Genomic DNA, 13,005 nt, shown 5'->3' on the forward strand with positions numbered 1-13,005 from the left:
CTGTCAAGTTTCATAACATCCTTCCGAAAGGAGGGAGACCAGAATTGCATGCAATATTCCAAAAGTGTCCTAACCAATATCCTGTACAGCTGCAACATGACCTCCCAACTCCTGTACTCAATACTCTGACCAATAAAGGAAAACATACCAAGTGCCTTCGTCACTATCCTATCCACCTGCAACTCCAAGGAACTATGAACTTGCATTCCAAGGTCGCTTTGTTCAGCAATACTCCCCAGGACCTTACCATTAAATCGCAACGTGTGGCGCTGGAAAAACACAGTGGGTCAGGCAGCATCCGAGGAGATGGAGAGTTGACGTTTCAGGCAAATGCCCTTCAGCATTCTGGATGCTGCCTGACCCGCTGTGCTTTTCCAGCGCCACACTTTTCAACTCTGACCTCCAGCATCTGCAGTCCTCACTTTCAGCTTACCACTACGTGTATAAGTCCTGTCCTGATTTGCCTTTCCAAAATGCAGCACCTCACATTTATCTAAACTGAACTCCATCTGCCACTCCTCAGCCCATTGGCCCATCTGATCAAGATTCCGTTGTAATCTGAGGTAACCTTCTTCGTTGTCCACTATACCTCCAATTTTGGTGTCATCTGCAAACTTACTAAATATACCTCTTGGTTTATATCCAAATCACTTATATAAATGATGAAAACCACCCAGCACCGATCCTTGTGGCACACCACTGATCACAGGCCTCCAGCCTGAAAAGCAACTCTCTACCACCACCCTCTGTTTTCTACCTACAAACTAATTCTGTATCCAAATGACTTGTTCTCCCTGTATTCTATGCGATCTAACCTTGCTACCAGTCTACCATAAGGAACCTTGTTGAATGCCTTACTGAAGTCCATATAGATCACACCCACCGTTCTGCCCTCATCGATCGTTTGTTACTTCTTGTAAAAATTCAATCAAGCTAGCGAGACATGATTACTTATGCCCAAAGCCATGTTGACCATCTCTAATCAGTCCTTGTCTTTCCAAATACATGTAACTCCTATCCCTCAGGATTCCCTCCAACAACTTGACCACCACCAATGTAAGGTTCACCAGTCTATAATTCCCTGGTTTCTCCTTACAACCTTTCTTAAATAATGGCACCACGTTAGCCAACCTCTACTCTTCCAGCACCTCACCTGTGACTATCAATGATACAAATATCCCAGCAAGGGGCCCAACAATCACTTCCCTAGCTTCCCACAGATTCTAGGGTACATCTGATCAGGTCCTGGGGAATTATCCACCTTTATGCATTTCAAGACATCCAGGACTTCCTCCTCTGTAATATGGATATTTTTCAATATGTCACCATCTATTTCCCTACATTTTATAACTTCCATGTCCTTCTCCACAGTAAACACTGATGCAAAATACTCGTTCAGTTTCTCCCCATCTCTTGCGATTCCTTGATGATCTTTGAAGGGTCATATTATCTCCCTAGTTACCCTTTTGTCCTTAATGTATTTATAAAATCCCTTTGGATTCTCTTTTATCCTACTTGCCAAAGCTATCTCATGTCCCCTTTTTTCCCCTCCCGATCTCCCGCTTAAGTATACTCCTTCTGCCTTTATACCCTTCTAAGGATTCACTCAATCTCTGCTGTCTACACCTGACATATGTTTCCTTTTTCTTAACCAAAACTTCACTTTTCTAGGCATTGAGCATTTCCTACACCTACGACCCTTGCCTTTCACCTTAACAGGAACATACTGTCTCTGGAATCTTGTTATCTCATTTTTGAAGACTTCCCATTTTCCAGCCATCCCTTTGCCTGTGAATATCCACACCCAATCAACTTTTGGAAGTTCTTGCCTAACACCGTCAAAATTGGCCTTCCTCCAACTTACAACTTTAACTTTTAGATCCGGTCTATCCTTTTCCATCATTACTTTTAAAACTAATAGAATTATGGTTGCTGGCCCCAAAGTGCTCCCCCACTGACACCTCAGTCACCTGGTTTGCCTTATTTCCCAAGAGTAGGTCAAATTTTGCACCTTCTCTAGAAGGTACATCCACATATAAAATCAGAAAATGTTCTTGTGCACCCTTAACAAATTCCCCTCTATCTAAACCCTTAACATTTATGGCAGTCCCGGTCTATGTTTGGAAAGTTAAAATCCCCTCCCATAACCACCCTATTATTCTCACAGATAGCTGAGATCTCCTTAAAATTTGTTTCTCAATTTCCCACTTACTATTGGGAGGTCTATAGTACAATCCCAATAAGGTGACCATCCTTTATTATTTCTCAGTTCCATCCAAATAACTTCCCTGGATGTATTCCCAGAATATCCTCCCTCAGTAGAGCCGTGATGTTATCCATTAACAAAAACACCATTCCCCCTATTTCACAATCACCCCCCTCCACTTCTATCCTTCCTGTAGGATTTGTATCCTGGAACATTAAGCTGCCAGTCCTGTCCATCCCTGAGTCACGTCTCTGTAATTGCTATGACATCTCAGTCCCATGTTCCTAACCATGCCCTGAATTCATCTGCCTTCCCTGTTAGCCTCTTGCATTGAAATAAATGCAGTTAAATCTATCAGTCCTACCTTGATTTCTGCTCTGTTCCTGTCTGCCCTGACTGTTTGACTTGCTTCTTTTCCCAACTGTACCAGTCTCAGATTGATCTCTTTCCTCACTATCTCCCTGGGTCCCAACTCCCACCTTACTAGTTTAAATCCTCCCTAGCAGCTCCCACAAATCTCCCTGCCTGTATATTAGAGCCCTTCCACTTCAGGTGCAATCTGCCCTCTTGTACCTTCTATCCCAAAAGAGATTCCAATGATCTAAAAATGTGAATCCTGCTCCCATACACCAGCTCCTCAGCCATACATTCATCTGCTCTATCCTCCCAGTCCTACCCTCACCAACTCGTACACTTAGAATCTGACCTACCCTTCGTCACATTTGAGCAAGTCTTGGAATCAGAAACTTGGCTGTTCGTGCTACATTCTTCTGCGAGTCCATCACCCCTACATTTTCCAAAACAACATACTTGTTTGAGATGGGTACAGCCACAGGAGATTCTGCACTACCTGCCTCCCTCTCTGATCCTTCCTGGTGGTAACCCATCTACCTGACTGTATTTGCGGTTTTTCTCCCTACCTATAACTGCCATCCATCACACCCTTAGCTCCTGTAAATTCCTGACTGCCTCTAACTGCCGCTCCAACTGATCCATGCGATCTGCTAGGATTCGCAACCAAACACACTTAGTGCAGACATAATTATCAACTCTCCCTAATCTCCCACATCTGACAGGAAGAGTACATCACTCGACTAAAGGACATCTTTGCACCTTAACAATCTACAGATCCAGAAAGTAACACTGTCTTAGTGCTCTAAAAAAACACTGCTCCAGGCTAACTTAGTAACTACGTTTTATATTTTAAAAATTTAATCAAGAGAGATCTGAATTAAACATATAATCAAAAAGGATCCACTCTACTCACTATTGTAGATTTACAGAAAAAAAATGCAGCAAGGTTACATTTAAAAACCAAGCTCCTGTGCTGTGAGCTCACCCATACCAGCTCCTCCAAGGTCAGTGTGATTTTCACTGTTTGTTTGTTTGTTTTTCTTAGGCGCACTCTGAAGTCCAGAAATACTTGAACTCAAACAGCAAAGGCAGTAGTTGTGCAGATTCACTGCTGTGTCAGATGGCAGTGTAGGTTTTTTTCTCTGACCATGTGGTCTCTGCCTTTGACTCTCTTCCTCCTTATGAAAGTGCCGTTGTTTTGATCTTTTCTTACACCAAAGTTCCAAAACAATACAACAGCTTTTAATGATTGCTCCTGGAATTCGAGGAATCGGGTCTAACACTGAAAATAGCTGAAATAAAGAGCAGCTCTTACAGCCACAATTTTTTTCCATCCTCCATCTTGGATTTTCCACAGATGGAAATAGAAGAAGCACCCCCCCTCCAACATTCCAACTCCATTTTGATTTAGTGCCCCCTCTCTCTCCCCCTCATCTTTGATGGCCTGCATTGTCCTTAAGGGACTTTGCAGGTAAATTAATCAAGAGGAGAGTATGATAATTTACTGGTGGTGGTTAATAAGTGAAAAAAAAACCCACAGTGGCTTGGTGATAAATGACATTGTGTGTAAGAGCACTTCCAAGAAGCAAAACAACTATGCTCTAGGGGTTCTTGTGTGGCGTGGCAGTGTGCCTACCTCTCAGACAAGAGGCCTGGGTTCAAATCCCACCTAGTCCAGAAGCGTGTAATAAAATCTCTGAACAGGTGGATGAAAAATTATCTAAAATAGTTTCTCCCTATCTACCTTCCAGACTACACATTATCTTTAACACCTTTAATCAAATCTCCTTGTCTCTCTTCTCCATGGAGAACAGCTCCAGTTTTTCCAATTTATCTGCATTAGTGAAACTCCTCATCCTTGGAACCATCCAAGTGAATCTATTCTGCATCCTCTGTAATAAGTCCACATCCTTCCCAAAGTGTGGGGCTCAAAATTAGATATGATTCTCCACTTCTGATTGAACTGGAGGTTTCTACAAGCCTAGATGCTTAAACAAGGGAGACTACAATGGGATGAGGAAGAAGTTGGTTAAATTAGACTGGGGACACAAGTTAGTTGAGGAACAGTGGAGAATTTTCAAAGAGATTTTTCACAGTGCTCAAAAAAAGTATTTTCCAGTTAAAGATAAGGATAGCAAGGGTAGGAAGAGCTAGCCTTGGATAACCAAGGAAGTAAAGGAAGGCATCCAATTAAAATCTCAGTCTTACAAAGCAGCCAAGATTAGTGGGAAACAGGAAGATTGGGAAATCTTTAAAAAACAACAAAGAACCACAAAGCAAGAGATAGTGTCATAGAGATGTACAGCACGGAAACAGACCCTTTAGCACAACTCGTCTATGCCCATCAAATATCCTAACCCAAACTAGTCCCACCTACCAGCACCTGGCCTATATCCCTTTAATCCCTTCCTATTAATATACCCATCCAGATGCCTTTGAAATGCTGTAATTCTACCAGCCTCCTCCACTTGCTCTGGTAGTCCATTCCATACACATACCACCCTCTGCGTGAAAAAGTTGCCCCTTAGGTCTCTTTTATATCCTTCCCCTCTCACCCTAAACCTATGTCGTCTAGTTCTGGACTTACCCATCCCAGGGAAAAGACTTTGTCTATTTATCCTATCCATGCCCCTCATAATTTTATAAACCTCTATAAGGTCGTCCCTCAGCCTCTGACGCTCCAGGGAAAGCAGCCCTAGCCTGTTCAGCCTCTCCCTATAGCTCAAACCCTCCAAACCTGGCAATTTCCTTGTAAATCTTTTCTGAACTCTTTCACATTTCACATCTTCCTGATAGGAAGGAGGCCAGAATTGCACGCCATATTCCAACAGTGGCCTAACCAATGTCCTGTACAGCCACAAGAGATAAAGAAAGGAAAGATAGATTATGAATGCAAACTAGCACAGAATATAAAAACAGATAGGGAAGGTTTTTTATAAATATATAAAACGGAAATGGGTGGCTGAAGTGGACGTAGATCCTTTGCAGGATGAGAAAGGGGAATTAATATTGGGTAATGCTGAAACAGTCGAGGCCTTGAATAACTATTTTGTGTCAGTCTTCACAGTGGAAGATGTGTCTAACATACCAAAGAATGATGCTAAGGACATGATGGGAGGTGAGGATCTCAATTCAATTGTTATCACTAAAGAGGTAGTATTGAGCAAACCTGAGGGTCTAAAGGTAGATAACTTCCCCGGTCCTGATGGAATGCATCCCAGGGCACTGAAAGAAATGACAAAGTTATAGTAGATGCATTAGTGGTAACTCACCAAAATTCACTGGATTCCAGGCAGGCCCTGGTGGACTGGAAGATAGAGAATGTCACACCATTGTTCAAAAAAGGGTGTAGGCAAAAGGAAGGTAACTATAGGCCAGTTAGCTTAACATCTGGGAAAATGCTGCAGGCTATAATTAAAGAAGAAATTGTTAGACATCTGGATAGAAAGGGTTCCATCAGGCAGACGCAGCATGGACTCAGGAAGGGAAGGTCATGTCTGACAAACTTACTAAGTTCTTTGAGGATGTAACAAGCGCAGTGGATGGAGGGAAGCAGGTGGATGTTGAATACTTGGATTTCCAGAAGGTGTTCAGATAAAAGACGCATTCATAAGAACACACGGATTTGCGGGGAATGTACTAGCATGGATAGAGGACAGGTTAACCAATAGAAAGCAGAGAGTTGGGATAAATAGCTGTTTCTCGCTTTGGAGGTCAGTGGTGAGCTGGGTGCCCCAGAGGTCAGTGTTGGGTCCGCAACTGTTCATGATCTGGAAGAAGAGATCGAGTGTAACATATCCAAGTTTGCTGGTAACAGTAAATTGAGTGGAAAGGCAAACTGTGCAGAGGATGAGAAGGTTCTGCAGAGAGATTTAGATAGGCTAAATGAATGGGCATGGGACTGGCAGATGTAGTACAATGTTGGTAAATGTGAGATTATCCACTTTGCAAGTAAAAATAATAGGTCAGAGTATTGTTTAAATGGTGAAAGATTGCAGCATGCTGTTGTACATGCATCACTGAAAGTTGATTTGCAGGTGCATCAGGTAATCAGGAAGTCAAACGGAATATTGGTTTTCATGCTAGAGGGATTGAATTTTAGAGCAGGGAAGTTCTGCTGCAATTGTACAAGGTGTTGGTGAGGTCGCAAGTGGAGTATTGTGCATAGTTGTGGTCTCCTTACCTGTAAAAGGCTTTGGAGGCAATGCAGAGGAGGTTCACCAGGCTGATTCTGGAGATAAGGGGGTTACCCTAAGAGGATAGGTAGAGACGCCTGAGACTGTACTCGCTAGAATTTAGAAGATTGGGGGAGGGCGTCTTATAGAAACCTATAAAATTATGCAAGGGATTGATAAAATAGAGGCAGGCAAGTGGTTTCCACTGATGGTTGAGACTAGGATTAGGGATATGGCCTCAAGATTAGGGACCATAGATTTGGGACAGAGATAAGGAGGAACTGCTTTTCTGAAAGAATAGTGAATCTATGGCATTCTCTGCCTGAGGAGGCAGTTGAGGCAGCTTCATTAAATATGTTCAAGACACAGTTGGATGGGTTTTTGTATGTTAGGGGAATTAAGGGATATGGGGATATTGCAGGCAGGAGGAAATGAGACAATGGATGGATCAGCCATGATCTTAATGAATGGCAGAGCAGGTTCGATGGGCCAAATGGCCTACTCCTGCTCTATTACTATGAAACTGTGTCCATATTACACATCACAATTCAAAACAATGCTTCGCAAGACAAACTGGATACCAAACAATTTCCGCTCTGATCGCAATCAATGCAAATGTGGTACTCAAATTTGCACTCCTTATTTTCCTAAAGTTTCTGCTCAAAATTAATGGCATTTTGCTGGATTTACACAGCTTAATCTAGTTAACTCTGGATGGATTTTCAGTGAGCAACAATCTCGTTCATAAAAGTTTTGCATGAATCACCAGGGGTGGGAAGCATTTTGGAATGCAACATTGAAAATACCCCTTGATGTGCTTAAAGGTGTTAATCTGGTGCAGAAGAGTAATGGGCATGTCTCACACACAGAAAAAAAAATCATTTTTAATCAGAATGCCTGATCTACCACCTCTGAGTGATCCATTCTACGATAACCGAGAGCACTTCGAAAGTGATACAGAACCATTTGTCAGTTGCACTGCTGTACAAGTAACTTTTTAAAAAAAAAACTGAAAGATTTTTAAAGGTGTATTTTGACTACATTGAATTTTAGCTCATTAGCGCAAATCTAAAAGTGGGCAAAAACTCGTAGTAGTGATTAAATCATCATGGGCAGCCTGACCTTTGGGATGATTTTGTTTGAAGCTTCTGCAAACCATTTGAGCTGGAAATCCCTGTAGTTTTTGCACTGGTTTGGGTATGTTGGGTGGCACGGTGGCTCAGTGGTTAGCACTGCTGCTTCACACTGCCAGGGACCTGGGTTCAGTTCCTGCCTCGGGTGACTCTCTGTGTGGAGTTTGCACATTTTCCCTCTGCCTGCGTGGGTTTCCTCCGGGTGGTCCAGTTTCCTCCCACAATCCAAAGATGTGCAGGTTAGGTGAATTGGCCTCATACTAAATTGCCCATAGTGTTAGGTGCATTTGTCAGGGGTAAATAGAGGGTGGGTTACTCTTCGGAAGGTTGGTGTGGACTTGTTGGGCCAAAGGGCCTGTTTCCATACAGTAGGCAATCTAATCTCTACCCAACCCACTCTTTAACATAAATACCAACCTTTTCCTAGCCACAGTTAGTTCTGAGGAAGGGTCATTGGAACTGAAATGTTAACTCTGCTTTCTCTTCCCAGATGGTGCCGGACCTGCCGAGATGCTGCAGCAGCTTCAGTTTTTGTTTCAAACGTTTAATGGTGTTTTGAAGCATAGATTCTGAGTGAAAATCCAATCAGAATCCAAGTGAAAGTTTTACAATGTAATGTGGGCCTTGCCTGACTGTGGAGGGCACCATTCCTGCAGCTAGTGAGAGTTGGACAGGGATGTGTTGGGCAAATTAGAAGAGCAGGAAGGACGGGAATGTATGACAGAGACAGTCAACATATTCCCACTTTAACAACCATTTAGCTCCTTCAAACCTAAGATTCAGTTCAGATTTGGTTTTCTTTCAAAAGCCCCAGTTGAATCTGCCTTCTGCACATATTTAGGTGGTGCCTTCCAGATGGTTTGTCTCATTTCTACATGTTATTACTGGTTATTTATTTGTTTAACATTGCTGACAATTAGTTCAGGTGTCAATGCCACATTGCTAATCATCAGCTACCATTCTCAGTAAATGATCTCACACTAACTGCTGAACATAAACCACAGATACTGTCCCTGTCCATGGATAAGTAGACGAGTTCAAGTCCCACGTACTCCAGAAGTGTATAATGATATCTCTGGACAGGCAGATTAAAAAACCAACCAAAGACAAGGGTAAGCTGTCAGAGCAATTCTGAAGATAATGACACTGGTCTAAATAAACTAAACCGATACACAAAATATCTCACTGTGGGGTTATTTAGAGTGAGGATCAAATGGGGGAAAAATCCCATGAACTGTACTGAAAAAGTATCAAAAAGACAACATGCAGCAAAGAAGTGGCTTACAGCATTTACTGCCTCTGTTTTAAGACACTTTATTTCTGTATGCTAGCTTTCTGAATATGCTTTCAAGTTAGCTTTCAAGAATGCTTTTTTAGGACAGTTCGTGAGAATTCTTCCAGACTACTAATAATAAAACTTTCACTATTGCTCTTTTTGAGTTAAGTAGGTTGAAACTGAAATGAATCTCAGATTGGCAAAACTATGAGTCAGACTCCTTTTATGATTCTTTACCCACATTTTTGAAAATCCTTAATTGAGTGGCTGATTTTACATTTTCCAGAAATGAATTCACGATGTGTGAGGAGCAGGTCAGAGGCTACAACACAGCGTGAGATATAGAGGAAAAAGCCTTAATGTCAGGACCACACCAACAGAGACGAGGTTCACTCTCTCTTCAAAAATCACAAGGCGCACTGGCCTGAATTTTCCTCCCATTAACAAGGTGTGGGTTCAGGGCATTTTCTTCCCCTGTCTGTTGTGGAACCAGGTGAAGCAGCTGCTCCTCCCTCCACAAACCTTCATGAGTGGAGCAGGACAACTTCAAAACCAGATACATGCCCTTTGACGTGGACTATCTTTGTGAGGAATTGAAAATGTTACTCTTTTGAGCAGCTTATTATGTTATAGATGCAAGCTATTGCTGGGGTTTTAAAGAGACATCAGTGAAAGAGAAAATGCAAATTTACAATAAGGCCTTTCAAATCCTGCTCAGCCACTCAGTAACATCATGGTTGACCTACGTTGCAAATTTCATCGATCCCCTGGTAAACTTTGATTGCCCGCCTAACATAAATCTGTCCATATTCACCTTAAAAATATTTAATCGTTGTACCTCCAGCACCTTGAGTCACACAACACTCAGAGAAAACAAGTCCTTTGTTTCTGTATTAAATTTAGGGGTGGCACAGTGGCTAGCACTGCTGCCTCACAGCACCAGGGTCCCAGGTTTGATTCCAGCCTCGGTTGACTGCCTGTGTGGAGTTTGCACATTCTCCCTGTGTTCTGCATGGGTTTCCTCCGGGTGCTCCAGTTTCCTCCCACAGTCCAAAGATGTGCAGGTCAGGTGAATTGGACATGCTAAATTGCCCATAGTGTTAGGTGTAGTAGTCAGAGGGAAATGGGTCTGGGTGGATTACTCTTCGGAGGGTCGGTGTGGACTGGTTGGGCCAAAGGGTCTATTTCCACACTGTAAGGAATCTAATCTAATCTAAAATTGGTGACCCCCTAGTTCTAGTGCTGGACTCATGCAGAAAAAGAAATATCCTTTATACATCCAAGACCATTCAGGATCTTACACATTTCAATCAAATCATTGCTTACTCTTCTTTCAACTCTGGTGAAAACAAGCTCAGCCTGTTCAATACTTCCACATAAAACAACCTGATCATTCCAGGTATTAATCTAGAAATCTGCCTTTGAAGTGCTTCCAATACATTTATACTCATCACAAATAAGGAAACCAAACTGCACACACTACGTGAGATGTGCCTTCACGAATGTCCTGCATAACTGATGCAGAATATGCTCAACTCCTTTCACAATGAAGGGTAGTATTCCATTAGCTTTCCTGATTTTACTCTAAACGGAGGCTTTCGCGAGGTTGCAAAAGAGGTTGGGCTGGATTTAGTGTATTAGCTATAACGAGAGGTTGGACAAACTTGTATTATTTTCGCTAGAGTGTCAGAAATGAGGGGTGAACTGATCAGCTTGCATAAAATTATGAGAGGCATGGATTGGGTGGATAATCGGAGTTTTTGTCCTAGGGTGGAAATTTCTAATACTCGGGGGCATAGGTTTAAGGTGAGAAGCGGCAAGTTTAAAAGAGAAATGCAAGGAAAGTTTCTAACACAGAGGGTGGTAGGTGCAGATATGATAGCAAAGTTTAGCAGGCATTCAGACAGGCACATGAACAGGCAGAGAATAGAGGGATATGGGCCAAGTGCAAGCAGATAGAATTAGTTTAGAATAGTTTCATAGTGGGCACAGGTACAGTGATCTGAAATGACAGTTCCTGTGCTGTACTGTTCTATGCTATAGCTGTAACCCTAATTTTGTGGGACCCATGCACTAGAACACCTAGATCCATCAATGGCTCTGCATTGGGCTCTCATTCTCCCAGAGAGCTGAGAGGGTAGCAGTCTCTAACAGAAAGGTTTTTCGAATCTTTTATGATGGTTTTGCTGGAAATAGGTTAGGATGGCATGTAAGATTGCCGTCAATGCTGTCTGTTAGGTTTAGCCTCCACTACCCAAAAGAACGCTGTGCTATGAAATGGCAACCAAGTAAAGGCAGGGTCAACACTTCAAAGATGAACCTCATCCCCATTTAACCTCTGCATTCCCCAATGTAGTTCATTGACAACAGATGGGAAAGTGAGAATGGTGAGGGACAAGTAACGTTAACATGCAGAAGGAATTGCATAAAGGCAGGATAAAGAGGTTCAGCACTTGGGGTAGGGGGCAGTAGCCAATCCTTTTGGTTAGCTCAAGAATGGAGGAGATTCTGAAGAACATTCTTGTCTTAAAAGTTCTCTGTGTTTGGGGATGTTCATGTATTTTTATATAAGTAAATTCTGTGCAATTTACAACACTTTCTATTCACGTTTTATTTTATTTCTGATCATTTCTGTGGCTATATGTAGCTGTTATTTTTCAGTAAGAAGTGGATGCAGAGAGTGCTGATGTGCTTTTACACTTAGGAGAACATTTTAGGGTGTTTGCTGGCAGAGATACCAAGTCTGTTATGAGCTCTATGCTATTTTTAGTTGTGATTTTAATACTTGGAAGTATCGATTTCTGTCAAACCATAACTGCTAGAAGCACAGAGGATAATGTAGCATTACTAATGCTTTCCCTTCTTTCTTCTATGGCCTTTTTAGTATTTTTGGACTCTTTTATTCAGGACTCTCATTGTCTCAGTCGCTAAATACTCTGTAGGGTCCTTTGCAGCGCACCTCTCCTGTTAGAAGCCAGCCTGTCAATAAGCTGACTTATTGGATCCTGGCAATAAGACATGCCTTGTGGAGTTAAAGCCCTGATTTTATGGCTTCCTGTACCCTTTTCGATCCTCAAGCCCAGCCCTTACCCAATGTATCATCATGCAAAAACTCCCACCCCATATTCAAACTAAAAGAGGAAATGATAGATTGGATTCAGAGACAGAGAGAGAAAAGAAAAAGTTAAGAGCATCAATAAGTAGGTAAGAACAATTTGCTACCTTCTGGAATGATATTCTACAGTTCGAATACTCCCTTGTGGTTTGAAGAGATCGAGTGTTGTTGCAGGAACATCAATGTCACCATTAACAAACGCCCTTATGCTGCCAAGTGTTTCTGTGGTGATTTTAATTGATAACAAGTGTGCAAATACAGCAATTTCTCAAATCACTTGAAGAGATGGGTGGCAAGCTGTTATTTTCTTTTCCCCCTGAAAATTGTGCCAACCATTTGTGGAAATGTACGGCTCACGGTTGCACTGCTCCCAAATTGCCACAGATTGTTGAACAATTTGGACACTGATAATGGCGCGTAGCAGTAAATTCGCCGTTACTTTCTCAGCAAATTCTAGGCTGTTATGATCAATTCTGTCTTCCTGTCATTCGTTGGTGGCTGGGCAAGGTTTCATAGAGAGTGGTGAGAGATGTACATCAGCAGCCTGTACTGGTGGTCTGTGTACCTGGGTTGCCTCTTTGCTGACTGCCATAGGAATCAGGGTTGGCTGCTAGTGACAATACTGAAAGATAAAAGTTTCATAGACTTCAAACAGAGCACGCTTGTTACCTTTTCTTTGGCAAAGTACAACGAAACTTAAAAAAAAAGTTACACACCCGTACTTTTAAAATACATTCTTTATTTAG

The sequence above is a fragment of the Chiloscyllium punctatum genome, chromosome 41, assembly GCF_047496795.1.
Source record: "Chiloscyllium punctatum isolate Juve2018m chromosome 41, sChiPun1.3, whole genome shotgun sequence".
NCBI lineage: Eukaryota > Metazoa > Chordata > Chondrichthyes > Orectolobiformes > Hemiscylliidae > Chiloscyllium > Chiloscyllium punctatum.